Source organism: Balaenoptera ricei, chromosome 10 (genome assembly GCF_028023285.1).
Source record: "Balaenoptera ricei isolate mBalRic1 chromosome 10, mBalRic1.hap2, whole genome shotgun sequence".
NCBI classification, from domain to species: domain Eukaryota; kingdom Metazoa; phylum Chordata; class Mammalia; order Artiodactyla; family Balaenopteridae; genus Balaenoptera; species Balaenoptera ricei.
This window is the reverse complement of record NC_082648.1, coordinates 59,319,158-59,335,031: the sequence shown is the minus strand read 5'-3', so window position 1 is coordinate 59,335,031 and position 15,874 is coordinate 59,319,158. Positions and strand designations below refer to the sequence as shown.

General features: G+C 37.8%; 1 protein-coding gene and 1 pseudogene across 1 annotated transcript in view; one reads left to right on the top strand and one right to left on the bottom strand.

The window, feature by feature from the left end:
* KCNMB4 (potassium calcium-activated channel subfamily M regulatory beta subunit 4) overlaps positions 1 to 15,874 on the bottom strand; it is a 68,787-nt gene that overhangs the window by 46,132 nt on the left and 6,781 nt on the right. The gene's annotated exons all lie outside the window — the stretch shown is intronic.
* Positions 11,006 to 11,681, top strand: LOC132372794 (hypoxanthine-guanine phosphoribosyltransferase-like; annotated as a pseudogene).

Genomic DNA, 15,874 nt, shown 5'->3' with positions numbered 1-15,874 from the left:
CGGGTTTAATCCCTGGTTGGGGAACTAAGATCCTGCAAGCCGTACAGCCAAAAAGAAAGAAAAAGAAAAAGAAAAAAAAGAAAAGCACTGTGGAATAAAAAGTATAACTGAATCATTTATAAACCACACACTATTTCACATGCCTCATGACTTCATTAATTGTGTGCAAACATGCATGTGTGCACACACACACATGCATTCCTTATGAATGTAGGTTAACTGAACAAACATGAAATTATATGTCGGCTAAAAAATTCTAGAGCAGGTGGTTCCAGAATGTACACCCATATCTGAAAGCTAAATGGAAATACTCTTATGGAAGAATTTGGAGGTCAAATACATGGCTTAGAAAATGTGAAAAGTAAGGCTAACTAAGAATAGGAGATGCTAAATTAGCTCTTCAGAGAGAGCAGGCTGGGCAGGTACAGAGAGGTGCCCAGCCCAGAACAGTGTTCATCAAAGTATGGTCCACAAACCACTGACTGTGTCAAAAAGACCCACCCTCCTGAGACTGATTCGGTAGGACTAGGAACCTGCATTTATTTATTTATTTATTTTTGGCTGTGTAATGGGTCTTTGTTGCTGTCTGTGGGCTTTCTCTAGTTGCGGTGAGCGGGGTCTACTCTTCGTTGCAGTTCGCGGGCTTCTCATTGCGGTGGCTTCTCTTGTTGCGGAGCACGGGCTCTAGGCGTGCGGGCTTCAGTAGTTGTGTCACGTGGGCTCAGTAGTTGTGGCTCGTGGGCTCTAGAGTGCAGGCTCAGTAGTTGTGGCGCACGGGCTTAGCTGCTCCACGGCATGTGGGATCTTCCCGGACCAGGGCTCGAACCCATGTCCCCTGCATTGGCAGGTGGATTCTTAACCACTGCACCACCAGGGAAGCCCCAATAAAGCATTCTCGATTGCTGAGTACAGGATACAAAGATTAGATGTTACTCCCAACCCCTCTTCTTCCTCCCCTCCCAGGAGCATGTAGTGCAGTAATAGTAGCATATGCACGAAGTGCTTTGTGATTGCAAAAGAGGAAGCGAACATTTTGGCTTCGGGAGGGGAGGGGTGGAATAAGAGAAGGCTTCACAAAAGAGGTGACACGATTGTGTCTTTAAGGCTGAACAGGAGTTTGCTTCTCAGAGAATGGGTTGGGAAGGTGACAGTCCAAGAAGAAGAAATGGAATGTGATGGATGTTCCAGAAAGACTGAATCATCTAATGTGCTTGAAGGAGAGTGGCATGGGAGACGGCATTGGAAAATGCCCAAATTATCTGAACTACTACTCATGCAGAATTGTTCCTCTGTCCTTGCATGCTCCTGTGAAAAACTGCTCAATACCTCCAGCAGAGTATTCCCACCCACCCCCAACGCTCCTTTAGTTAGAATGTATTACTATGTGTTGGTATTACATCTGCACTTTTGTAATGTAACATTATTCATTTAACTTCCGGATTCAAGTAGACTGCTAAAGTTGGTGATATTATTAAAACTGAGAAAAGTTTGGAACAACATTCCACTTTCAAGAGAAAACAGTTCGTTCAGCTCTAGAGCTGGAAAATAAAAATACAGTGTCTTTGCCAAAAATAGAGGTCGAATCTAAATAGAAGTCAGACCAAAACTAGAGGTTTTAATCTGGAAGAAGCTCAATAGTTATTAAGCATGGCAGTACATGTAAAAATTTGTTCAATGGCTTATGATGATAATTTAAAATCCTTGAGGAGATGGCCAATCCTCTTACGACCACACAGAACACAGAAATAAAACAAAACATCTTAAATGCTCATGCATGCCTTCAGATAGGCTCATAATGTGTGTATATGTGTATATACATATATTTTTAATGAAATATTACAACATCATTTCTGCATGAATGAAACCAACAAGCCCTGTCCATAAGTCCCTAGAACCAGGATTGATAGATGGGGGTGATGAAAAACTGATGCTTCCTATTTGTGGCAGAATGTATTTTCCAAAGATGGCTGCACCAATATCCATCCTATTTTACATGCTCTTACAATGTGACAGTGACACTCCTCTATTCAGGGGTGTGGGTTTCCCTTCCCTAGAACATGGATGAGCCTGTGATTACAGAGAATGTGATGCTATGTGACTTCTAAGGCTAAATCAGAAAAGAGGACATAGCTTCTGCTTGAATCTCTCTCTTGGGAATGCGTGCCCTTGGAATTCTGACACTATGCTGTAAGGAAGCCCAAAGTAGCCCATGCAGAGAGATCACATGGAAAGGCCTGTGTGGAGAGGAACCAAGGCCCCACAGTCAACAGCCAACATCAACTCTCTGATATGAGAGTAAATGAGCCTTCAGATGATTCTAGCCTCCAGCCTTCGAGTATTCTACAAGGACCTCAGACATCACAGGGCAGAGATAAACTGTCCCCATTGTGCCCTGTTTGTACTTATGACCCACAGAATTTGTGAGCATAATAAAAATGATTTCATCCATCAATGATAATTTTTGACAGTGACTAAGAGATCATAGGACCCATAGGACTAAAAATGTGGAAAACCTTTAAGGTTCTCCTTGATCTACATACTGGAAAAAACCTGAGGTTTGATGAAGTGGAGTCCAATGAGTCACCATGATGTTAAGACAGGACTCCTTACCCAGTCCCCAGACCTAAAGCTCCTTGAATGAAGGAGAGGCTGCTTATCCTTGAAAAAGACCTGTGGCAGCACCTCAAGTAATGCCTACTAAAAATCTTCTCCTACCCTTTCCCAAGAGAACATGCAAACATTTACAAGAGTAGCTGTGCAGTGGGGAAAGGGCAGCCATTTAGAGTATTATTGGACACTGGCTCTGTGCTAACCCTAATCCCTGGGGACACTAAGTATGACTGTGCTCAGAATGTGAGCTCATGGGGTCGGGGAAAATGGAGTTTTGACCTAAGTTGATGTCACAGTGGGTCCAGTGGGGCTTCCCTGGTGGCGCAGTGGTTAAGAATCCGCCTGCCAATGCAGGGGACACAGGTTCAATCTCTGGTCCGGGAAGATCCCACATGCTGTGGAGCAACTAAGCCCATGCGCCACAACTACTGAGCCTGCGCTCCAGAGCCCATGAGCCACAACTACTGAGCCTGTGTGCCACAACTACTGAAGCCCGCACGTCTAGAGCCCGTGCTCTGCAACAAGAGAAGCCACCGCAGTGAGAAGCCCGCGCACCGCAATGAAGAGTAGCCCCCGCTCACCACAACTAGAGAAAGCCCACACGCAGCAATGAAGTCCCAACGCAGCCAAAAATAAATACATTAAATAAATAAATTAAAAAAAAAAAGGGTCCAGTGAGTCCATGAACTCTCCTGTGGTTGATATTCTAAATGTATAAATGCAATATACATGCTTCACACTGGTCGTAATTTCTACCTTGACTTCCTTTACCCATGGAGATAAGGCTATTATGGTGGATGACTGAAACTACCTCCTTCCTCCCCAAATAGTAAACCACTACTGCATCCCTAGGGAAGTCACAGAGATTACAGGAGTGGGGATTCCTACCACATTAATGTTTAACTTGCCTATTTGGCTCTTGAAGAAGACATACAAGTCTTGGAGAATGACTGTTCTATTCTATTGTTAAATGAATCAGTGGTAACTCTACTTTCAGCTGCTGTTTCAGATACAGTCTCTTTATTGGAGCAATTAAACTTACCTCCAGAGCCTATTCTATGGTGACTGACCTGGCAAATGCTATCTTCTCCATCCTTGACAGAGAGCACCAGAGAGAGTTTGCTTTTATCTGGCAGAGACAGTGTAGACTCTACTGTCTTACTCAGGTCTACCTCAACTCTCTCTGGACGTCATGCTCTAGTGTGCAGGGACCTTGACCCGTCGCCCTCCCACAGAACATCATACTGTCTGTACATTGATGAGATCATGCTGATCAGAAATCAGGGAGTACAAACTGCCTTAGATTCCTTGGTAAAGTACAGGTGTGCCAGAGGGTGGGAAATGCAGCAGCCTGTTATTTCAGTGATGCTTCTGGGGGTCTCGTGGCACAGGGAATTTCTGGATATCCCCTTCAAAGTGAAAGACAGATTGCTGTACCTTTCATTCCTTAAAACTAAAAAAGAGGCACAATGCTTGATGGATCCTTTATACTTTGGAGGAAACATTTACCCACATTTGGGATTGTTCCTCTGACCCCTTACTGAGTAACCCATTTACCTGCCAGCTTTCAGTGGCAGCCAGAGCAGGAGAACCCGCTCCAGGCACTCCAGGCTACAGAAAGCTCTCTTGATTGACTTCTGTGGCCCAGGGCCTCCAACGGTATCCAAGGGGTCTGTTTCAGATTGGAGGGATAGATGGAGCCTGTAGAGAGCTCTGATAGCACAAATCAAACTCATGCTTTCTTTGACAAATCACTATCCTCCTTTTGAGAAACTCTTGGTTTGTTACTGAATGCCTGAACATGGGACACCCAGTCAGCATGTTATCCATTGTATACTGGGCTATTTGACCCGCTGAGACATATAGGTGGGGTTTTCAGGGCTAAAGCAGGTCCTGCAGGCAAATAAGATTCACAAGAAAATGGCTCGCATTCCCAATGCACCTTCTCTTTTGTACTGCGGCTTTCCCCAACTTGTCCTAATGTGCAGTTGTTAATGTGGGCTTGTTTTTCTCATACCAAGACATACATACCTCCAGGAGTACTCTGCAGTGTGCTAGGGAGTACCTGAAGCCTATGACCAGTTTCGATGGATGAAAAAATTTGAGCTCAGTTTGAGCATAACTTTGAGCAGAACTTCTGATTGCTTATTTCTCTTGAAAGGCATGATGTTGAAGGTATAGACCTACACTGATTTATGGGCACTAGATAACAAATAATAAATTGCACTTTGAGTAAACAGATTAGAGTATGTTAAAGCCTCAGAAACAGAACTCTGAACAATACATAAGATCCAAAAGGTATACTTCCCATGCACCCTTTCTCAGGAAGCTACTTGAGGATGTACTCCACCAAAGCAAAGGTATAAAGAGGAAGGCATGGGGTCAAGGAAACAGAGTACCTAACAGAGGAGAGACAGAGCAGACCTAAGGTGCAACCTAAGCTGAAAGTTCGGTTTGGGGCAGTAGGCTGAAGGAGTTCAGAAAAGTTATGCCAGGAAAGTTTTTTTTAAAAGAGAAAAAAGTAGAATGAAATAGTTACGTGTTATGAATAAGTATATGAAAAACAGTATGCAAAGGAGTTTTACAATTCTGTGGGAGAATTTTGTTAAAGTAAGAGAAAGGTATACAAGGAAGTAAGAAAATATTATAAGGGGATGATTATCAGCTCAAAGAACATAAAAAGTTGCAATAAAAACGAACAATACATAGTTAAAATAAGTTAAGCATTCAGTGCTAATTTAGCCAAAAATTATGATATTTAAAGGATGAAGGGAGGAAAAATGAGATGGAATGGGATGGTGTAAGAAAGCTAAATCCTCAGATTCAATCATAGGCAGGCAATTGTGTCTAAAACATATATATCAAACTGACACAGCAGTGTAAAGCAACTATACTCCAATAAAAACAAAAAACAAAAAAATAAAATATATACATCACAGAGCTTACTGTTTAGAAACATGGAGGTAAATACTAGGAAAAACAGAAAACAAAAATAGTTAAATACGGTTGTTTCTGGATGCCAAAAGGGATTGGGACAGAGGAGTCCCAATAGTAGTTCTATTGAGAACTTTCTCCATTTCCTCTATGGTAATTCGTCTACTTTTTTTTTTTTAATCACTATTAGATTGTTTTAGTTTGGAAGTTTGTATTATCCTAGAGAATTACCATATCATCCTATGGTTTCAAATTTACTGGCATTGTATTTGATCAAAGTATTCACTTGAAATTATTTTAACTTTTCCTATATTTACGGTTATTCCCTCATTCTTGTTTCTAATTTTGTGTTTTTGGAGAGCATGTCTTTGGTAACTAAACTTGCTGAGTATTCATATCTGAACTTATCTTTCTGAAAAAAAATTCTGCATTCCCTGAACATGCTCAATAAATCTCCAATGGGAAATTATTTTTTTAAATTTTTTGCCGTGCTGCTCGGCTTGTGGGATCTCAATCTCAGCTCCCTGACCGGGGATTGAACCAGGGCCATGGCAGCGAAAGTCCGGAATCCTAACCACTAGGCCACCAGGGAACTCCCTCCAATGGAAATTTTGAAGCTCTGCAAAATTTTAATGCCATAAATTTGTGTTGTTAATTTTCCACCTAGCGGCTCTGCAAAATCAAATAAGTATCTGTTGAAAAACACTGAAGGGCAAGGTGCTTGACATCAACCAGAAGAAAACAGACATTCAGTACTTCACATGGGCATGGGAGAAAGAAAGCTCAATGGATGGAGGAGGTGGATGCCACCTCGGAACTAAGCAGTAAGTGCATGCACATCCTCACACACACACACACACCCACCCCCAGTACTGTGTAAAGCCCTCCGACAACTGCACAGAAAGTAAGCTCCAACCCAGCAGGGATTTCTTTTACCACTGCATCCCCAGAACCTAGAATAGTGCCTGCCACATGCAGGTCCTCCATAAACATCTGTTGAATTAATGATTCTACAGATATTTTAAAATAATGCAACCTGTAGAAGATTTGTACAAGTAGATATTTTCCTACCAGCTATGAAGATTAAGGAATGGAGAGTTGGAAATATTGAGATACCAGAAACTAAGCTGTTGTCTCGATATTACAAAGTTTGTGACAAAGTCCCTAAACTCTTGCCTTGTCTGTGAAATTTTCCCTACTTGATGCCTCAGTAATTATTTACAAATGCAAATGCCAAGGTTTATTTATTCCACAAGTATTAATCAATTATACCTTCTTGGATCATATTTATCCATATATTATCTATAACCTATATTATCAATAATCCTCAGTCTGTGAAGAAACTGAGGATCAAGAGGTTGAGTGATTGGGGGCTTCCCTGGTGGCGCAGTGGTTGGGAATCTGCCTGCCGATGCAGGGGACACAGGTTTGAGCCCTGGTCCAGGAAGATCCCACATGCCGCAGAGCAACTAAGCCCACGCACAACTACTGAGCCTGTGCTCTAGAGCCCGCGAACCACAACTACTGAGCCCGCGTGCCACAACTACTGAAGCCCGTGCGCCTAGAGCCCGTGCTCCACAACAAGAGAAGCCACCGCAATGAGAAGCCTGCGCATCGCAGTGAAGAGTAGCCCCTGCTCGCTGCAACTAGAGAAAGCCCGCTTGCAGCAACGAAGACCCAATGCAGCCAAAAATAAAATAAATAAATTTTAAAAAAAAAGAAAAAGAAAATTGAGGGATTGTTTAAAAAAAAAGGTTGAATGATTGGCCCAGAGGTGCACACCTAGGTTCAGGTGTAGGTATCTCGATTTCAACACCGCAGCCTTTCCCACTATACCAGGCAGCTTCTAAAGCTCTGCTATGTGTGCAGCTCTGCCCTGAACACAATTAGTGAAACCTAAGATGGTCCCTGGAACACGAACCGTAGAAGAGGCTTTCCATTCCTTCAATATTGTGGCAACGTAAATTGGTATGGGTGAGGTGGGTATACAACGCTCTATGGTTTTCTCAAGTAGGTAGCTTCATCTTCAACACACTGATCCTCTCAGTTGTATTCTCTAGTCGTTCCCTGTGTGCTCCACAGAGCATTTATTTTAAAGTAACATTTCTGGGATTTCTCTCATTACAGAAATAATGTTTTACCAGCTATCTGGGCATCCCTTAGCTCCAGTCAAATTGACACAGAAAATTAACCATCACACTTAGTCTTATACTGAAGGGATGATCATCTATTGCTAAGACAGCTTCACATAATGAGTTTTGAATTATTGCTCTACCATGGTGCAATTATTCTCCCAAATTTGTCGTTTTTCTTTCAATTTTAATGTTTTTTAAAAAATATGTTAAGTTTTTTCTTACTATGTCATTAAATAAATGAGTGTATTCTTTTATGATTTTTGCTCGTTAGCCTTAGAAAGGCTTTGCCCACTTCCCAAATTATGTAAATATTCATCTATATTTTTAGTACTTTCATAGTTTATTTTTGTACATTAAAAATGTATTCCATCAAAATTATAATTTTATTTTAACTAAATATTTTCTAAATAATTTTTGAGTATTTTGCAAATAAATTTTATTTGGAAAATTAATATTTTAAAGTGCATATTTTTCCAAATAGTAGGGAAGTTTTAACCTCTTTACAAGTTATTTGAAATGCCAAATTTGCAAAGTAAATCTCCCATCAACATTATTTTTTGGTAAGAGATTTACTGAAATATAACTGACATGCCATTCAATTCACCCCTCTAAAGTGTATAATTCAATGTTTTTAAGTGGATTCACAGGGGTGTACCACCGCCACAATCAATTTTAGAATGTTTTTATCACCCCAAGAAAACACCATATACGTACGCTTTAGCTATCATTCCCAATCATCCTATAGATTTCCCTACTCTAGACATTTCATGTAAATGGAATTGTATAATATGTGATCTTCTGTGGCTGACTTCTCACACTTAGCACGTTTTCAATCATGTTGTAGCATGTATCAACACTTCATTCCTTTTTATAGCCAAATAAAATTCCTTGCATGGATATAGCACATTTTATTTGTCCATTCGCCAGTTGATGGACATTTGATTTATTTCCACATTTTGGCTATTATGAATAATGCTACTACAAATAGACATGTACAAGTTTTTGTGTGGACATGTGTTTTCATTTCTTTTGGGTATATACCTAGGAATGGAGTTGCTGGGTCATATGTAATTCTGTTTAACTTTCTGAGGAACAGTCAACTGTTTTCCAAAGCAGCTGCAAATCTTTTACATTCTTACCAACAATGTATCTGTGTTTGTCTTTTCACTTTCTTGATGGTATTCTTCAAAGCACAAATATTTTAAAATTTTGATTATGTCCAATTATCTATTTTTCCTTTGATTGCTTGTGCTTTTTGTGTCATGTTAAGAAACTGTGCCTAATTCAAAGGCATAAAGATTTACACCTATGCTCTCTTCTAAGAGCTTTATAGTTTTAGCTCTTATATTTAGGTCTCTCATCAATTTGAATTAATTTTTGTATATGGTGTGAAGTAGAAGTCCAACTTCACTCCTTTGCATGTGTATGAACAGTTGTTCCAGCACCATTGGTTAAAAAGACTTTTTTTTTCTGTTGAATGCTCTTGACACCCTTGTCAAAATCAATTACTTATAAATGTATACATTTATTTCTGGACTCTCAACTCTATTCCATAGATTTGGAATCTATTCCTTATGCCAGTACCACACAGTCTTGATTACTATAGCTTTCTAGTAAGTTTTAAAATTGGAAAGTGTGAGTCTTCCAATTTTGTTCTCCTTTTTCAAGATTGTTTTGGTTATCCTGGGTCCCTTGCACTTTCATCTGAATTTCAGGATTAGCTGGTCAATTTCTGACAAAGAAAATCCAGCTGAGTTTTTGATAGGAATTGTAATGAATCTATAGATCAATTTGGGGAGTGTTGCCATCATTACAATATTCAGTCTTCCAATCTCTGAACAAAGGATATCTTTATTTAGTTTTTCTTTAATTTCTTTCAATAGTGTTTTGTAGTTTTCAGGGTACAAGTCTTACATTCTTTTGTTAAATTTGTCAAATGTATTCCTAAGTATTTGATTATTTTGATGCTACTGTAAATAGAATTGTGTTCTTAATTTTACTTGTGGATTGTTCATTGCTAGTGTACAAAAATATAATTGAGTTTTGTATACTGACTTTGTATCCTGCAATCTTGCTGAATTTACTAGGTCCAGTAGCTTTTTTTTTTTTTTTAGGGGATTCTCCAGGAGTTTCTATATACAAGATCATGTGATTTGTGAATAGAGATACTTTTATTTCTTCCTTTCCAATCTGGCTGTCTTTTGTTTCTTTTTCTTGCCTAACTGTCCTGACTAAAACCTACAGTACAATGTCGAACGCGAGTGGCAGGTATGGACATCCTTGTCTTGTTCCTGATCTTAGGGGGAAAACTTTCAGTCTCTCATCATTATGATCTCTCATCATAAGTCTCTCATCATTAGTCGTGGGTTTTTCATAGTTTCCCTTTATCAGGTTGACGAAGTTCCCTTCTATCCCTAGTTTGTTGATTTTTTAAGTCAAGGAAGGATTTTGTCAAACGTTTTTCCTGCATATACATGCATGTGATTTTTGTCATTTATTCTATTAATATGTTGTATTACATTGATTTTATTATGTTTAACCAACCTTGCATTCCTAAAATAAATCCCACTTGACCATGGTGCAAAATCATGAACTCTTCTGCCAAAAAATGAAGAGGAGGTAATACATCCCAGCTCATTCTGTTACTATGATACCAAAAGCAGACAAAGATATCAAAAGGAAACTACACAACAATATACCTTATGAATACAGATGCAAAAATCTTCAACAAAGTGCTAGCAAACCAAATCTTGGAACATATAAAAAGGATTATATACCATGACCAAGCTGGAGGAATTGGGAGTGTGTAGTAATGTGCATGAGATTTCTTTTGGGAGGAATGGAAATATTCTGGAATTAGCAATGATGGTTGCACAACTTTGTGAATACACCAAAAACCTGTACACGTTAAAAGGGCAAATATTACAATATTTGAAATATATATATATATTTTAAAGGAAGCTGCCTGCCTTTTATTTTTATCTTTCACTGTTCTCACTGTCTAAAAGGCAGACAGACGTGATAAAGTTAGGAAAACCATGCTAAGGGACGGTAAAGCAAGAAGACAGTAAGAAACTGGGTGTTTGAATGACCTTCCAGATCAGAATGGCACAGCCCCACAGACTGCTTACAAGCTCATACATTTACAAAAGAAAAAAATCTAGTAGTTCCTTTGTTTAGGTTACTGTTATGAGGTTCCTATTAAAGTAGCCCACACTTTGCTGTACAGCAGAAACTAACACAACATTGTAAATCAACTATACTCCAATAAAAATTAATTTAAAAAAATAGCAGACTGCCGTCAGCCTGAGCCAGCTGGCTCCGTTATGGTGACTCGCAGCCCCAGCTTCGTGATTAGTGATGATGCACCAGGTTATGACCTAGATTTATGTTGTAGACCTAATCATTATGCTGAGGATTTGGAAAAGGTGTTTACTCCTCATGGACTAATTATGGACAGGACCAAATGGCTGGCTCAAGATGTGATGAAGGAGATGGAAGGCCATCACATCGTGGTGCTCTGTGTGCTCAAGGGGGGGCTATAAGTTCTTTGCTGACCTGCTGGATTACATCAAAGCACTGAGCAGAAATAGTGATAGATCTATACCTATAACTGTAGATTTTATCAGACTGAAGAGCTACTGTAATTACCAGTCAACAGGTGACATAAAAGTAATTGGTGGAGATGATCCCTCAACTTTAACTGGAAAGAATGTCTTGATTGTTGAAGATAAAATTGACACTGGCAAAACAATGCAAACCTTGCTTTCCTTGGTCAAGCAGCATAATCCAAAGATGGTCAAGGTTGCAAGCTTGCTGGTGAAAAGGACCCCTCGAAGTGCTGGATATAGACCAGGCTTTGTTAGACTTGAAATTCCAGACAAGTTTGTTGTAGGATATGCCCTTGACTATAATGAATACTTCAGGGATTTGGATCATGTTTCTGTCATTAGTGAAACTGGAAAAGCAAAACACAAAGCTGAAGATGAGAGTTCAAGTTGAGTTTGGAAACATCTGGAGTCCCACTGAATTCACCAGGAAGATTATCACATGTTCTAGTTTTGTGGCCAGCTACTTAGTAGAGCTTATTGAATGTATCTTCTAAGAATTTTATCCGTTTTGTATTTTAGAAAAGTCAGTTGCTGCATTCCCAAACTCTTTATTTGCACTATGAACCTACAGACTATCAGTTCCCTTTGGGTGGATTGTTTGACTGGTGAATGAAAAATCTCTTAAACCACACCACTATTGAATGAAAGTATTGAAATTGTATCTGTAAGAAACATTTAAAGAGAAGAATATATTAGTTTTTTAATTGGTATTTTAATTTTTATATATTCAGGAAAGAACAGAAGTGATTGAATATTGTTAATTATACCACTGTGTGTTTAGAAAAGTAAGAAGCAGTCAGTTTCATATCAATGGCAGTATTTAGAGGTATCATTATGTCGGATAAACCATATGTCCTGGAATTATTTTAGTAGGTTTCAGTAGTATTAACTGTATTTTCCCGCTTGTTCAGATTATTTCCGGTGAAACTCTGTCAACAGTTCCTTTTAAATGCAGGTCAATAAGTTCTAAAAACCTACCACTTTTTGAAGTCTTCAATGTAAAAATCCTTAAAATAAAGGCTGTCTCTTTAAAAGAAAAATAAATAAAGTACCCCATCCAATATCCTAATAAATTCAATTAGATTGTTTCTACTTTTTCACTACTACAAACAGTTCTGCAGTGAAAATCCTCATATATACTTCCTTGAATATGTGTTACAGTTTTTTTAGGGTAAACTCCTTGAAGTGAACTTGTTGTCACTTCACTTGATTGTCACAGTGGTTGTCAGGTATGCACAACTTCAGTTACACATACTATTGATATGTTTGATTATTTTTCTGAGTGGTTGAACCAATTTTCCAGCAATCAGTAGGATTTAACATTTTCTCAAAACCTCACCAACATCTGGTCTTATGAAACATTAAGTTTTGCCAATCTGATGGGTGTGAAACGGTATTCCATTATTGTCACTTGAATTTCCCTGAGATTACTGGAATACAGCATTGTTTCACATTTACTGACCATTTGAGTTTTTTCATGAATTGACTGTACATAACCTTCACTGATTTTCCCATTATGTCATATGTCATTTTCTTAATGATTTGTAGACATTTTCATAAATGCTGGATAGTCCTTTGTTGATTACTTGTTTTACCATTATCTTCTACTAGTCTGTGGCTTACATTTTTACTTTGTTTACAATAATTTTAGTCATATGGAAATTATCGTTTTAACATATTCAAATGTATCAATCCTTTCCTTTTATGATTTGTTCTTTAAGCCTTATTTGAGAAAATATTTCTTAGGCCTATGTCATAAAGATATTTTCCTATTCCAACTACTGAAAATTTTATAGTTTTCTTTTCACATTTAGGTTTTATTCCATTTGGAATTTGTTGTTATGGGTGTGAAGTATGTATCACATTTTATTTCTTTTTTACGTAGAGCTAATTGCTCAAGCATCATTTATTCATAAGGTCACTCTTTCCCTGATGAATTTCCCACATCTTCTCTGTCTCTCAGTAAAATTTAATCATTTCTAGCTTAATTTCACTGAGGATATAATCTTTATTATTTCACTGCTATGAAATTTGTTAAGGCTTTCTTTATGGCCCAGAATGTGATCGGTTTGGGGAAATGTTATGTGGGCACTTGAAATGATGTGCACTCTGCTGCTACTGGATATACTATTTTACATATGTCAATTGGGTCAGTTGTTAAACATGTTATTCAAATCTGCTGGGTGTGTATTGATATTGCTTTTGTCTGATTGTTTATCAGTTACAAACAGAGGTGTGTTAAAAATCTCTCATCATGATAGACTTGTATATTTCTCCCTTGAGATATTTCTATATATTTCTGCTTTAATTTTTTTGTTTTTATGTATTTCAAGGTTATATTTTTAGGCACTTCCCAATATAGAATTGTTATATTTTGTTGAATTAACTTTTATAATTATGAAATGTCCCTTTTTATCTCTAGTAACATTTTTTTGCTTCAAAGTCTACTGTATTTCATATAATACAAGTACTCCAGCTTTTCTTTCTTCATTTTTTTGGGGGTTGATGTTTGTATGGCGTATGTTTTCCAGTCTATGATCTCTACCTTTTAATTGGAAGCTAGTCCATTTATATTTAATATAATTATAAATTTGGGTTTAAATCTATCTTTTTTAAAAAAAATTTATTCTACCTGTCTACATTCTTTTTACTCTCTTTTATTGCATTCTTTTAAATGGCTTGCTTTATATTATTTCATTTTCCCCACTTATTAGCTTGGTAGTTATATACTTTTTTACTGTATAAATTCTTGAATTCAACACAGAACCACTAAATCAGAAATTAGGGTGAAATTTCTGATTCAGTGGGTCTAGGATGGGACTTGAGAATGTGCATTTCTAACAAGTTCACAGATGATGCTGATGCTTCTCATCCACTGCTCACACTTTGAGAACTATTGGTTTGGAGGAAGAAATTGACTAGATATAAGGAGATTAGTGAAGAGATACTATAATAATCAAAGCAAATGATAATATCTTTGACCAGGATAGTGGCAGTGAAAATTGAAAAAGTATTAATACCAGAGAATAACGATACCATTGATAGAAACAAAAGATTCCAGAATAGAAGCTGGTGTTAGAGAGATAAAGATGATTTTCTTTTGCCATTTCTCTCCTTGTAACAGAGGAAACAGGTAATTATAATCAGAATAGATCTTACTCTCACTAAGCAGTATTATTGTCTGGTTTTCCATTCTTAAGAACTATTTTAAAATAAAGTTGTGTCGATAAAGACAATTGTATAAATATATTTATTACACAGGAAAAACTGGATTAAACTCCTAGGATTTAGAATGTAATTTTCTAGGATTTAATTTCTGCTAATGAGATACAACATCAATATATGCTGCTGCAATATTGTTAGATTATAACTAGTAAATTGGACATTGGATAAGGTTTCAAAGTCCATTTGGTCTACTGCATCAGTTAGATGAATGGCACAGAAGAATTTAGATGAATGGATATTTCTTCACATGTGCTTCGGTATACAGAGAACTTCTAGTGACCCAATCTGCTGGATTCTGCTACTCAACCAAGCAAATACATGAAACAAGTTTGCTTGATTAGTTTATTTACAAAAATGATCATAAATTTAAATAATTTAATAAGCACATAGTTCCCTCCACCTTTTCTTTTGGCCATGCCACATGGCTTGTGGGATCTTAGTTCCCCGACCAAGGATTGAAACTGTGCCTCCTGCAGTGGAAGCACCGAGTCCTAACCACTGGACCACCAGGGAATTCCAGTTTTCAATTTTATAACAGTGTTTATTTTAAAAGAAAAGAGGGTATTACTAAAACTCAAAAGTACAAATTTTTACACATTGATTTATGTGACCTAGAGAATACCAAAGGCACAGCATGAGGACTAGTAAGAAACATATGTAATATTAAAAACCATTCTGGGGCTTCCCTGGTGGCGCAGTGGTTGAGAATCTGCCTGCCAATGCAGGGGACACGGGTTCGAGCCCTGGTCTGGGAAGATCCCACATGCCGCGGAGCAACTGGGCCCGTGAGCCACAGCTACTGAGCCTGCGCGTCTGGAGACTGTGCTCCGCAACAAGAGAGGCCGCGATGGTGAGAGGCCCGCGCACCGCGATGAAGAGTGGTCCCCACTTGCCGCAACTAGAGAAAGCCCTTGCACAGAAACGAAGACTCAACACAGTCATAAATAAATAAATAAATAAATAAAAGAACGTGAATTTCTTAAAAAAAAAAAAACAACCATTCTGTTCAGTATTTTACCGTGAATATTTATGATAATTGTAATATAAATATACTGTTTATCTAGGAACTCAATAGGAAATTCTGCTAAAGACGCGAAAAAAAATTTTAAACCCAAGGTAAATAAAACTTGACATCTTCCTTCATAAATGAGTACCAAAAACATTTTAGATAAACAAAATTGACAACTAAAAAAATCTTCATGATTCTGAGGCAAGTCTGTGATAAAATATATGCATTTTTCCTCCAAACTTTAACTGAAATATATTGTAACATCACAAATCTCTCTTATAAAAGTAAAAAGTTTCTGATTAGAGTTTGAGATACATAATTTTGGGAGTTCTTACAAATAATTGAGATCT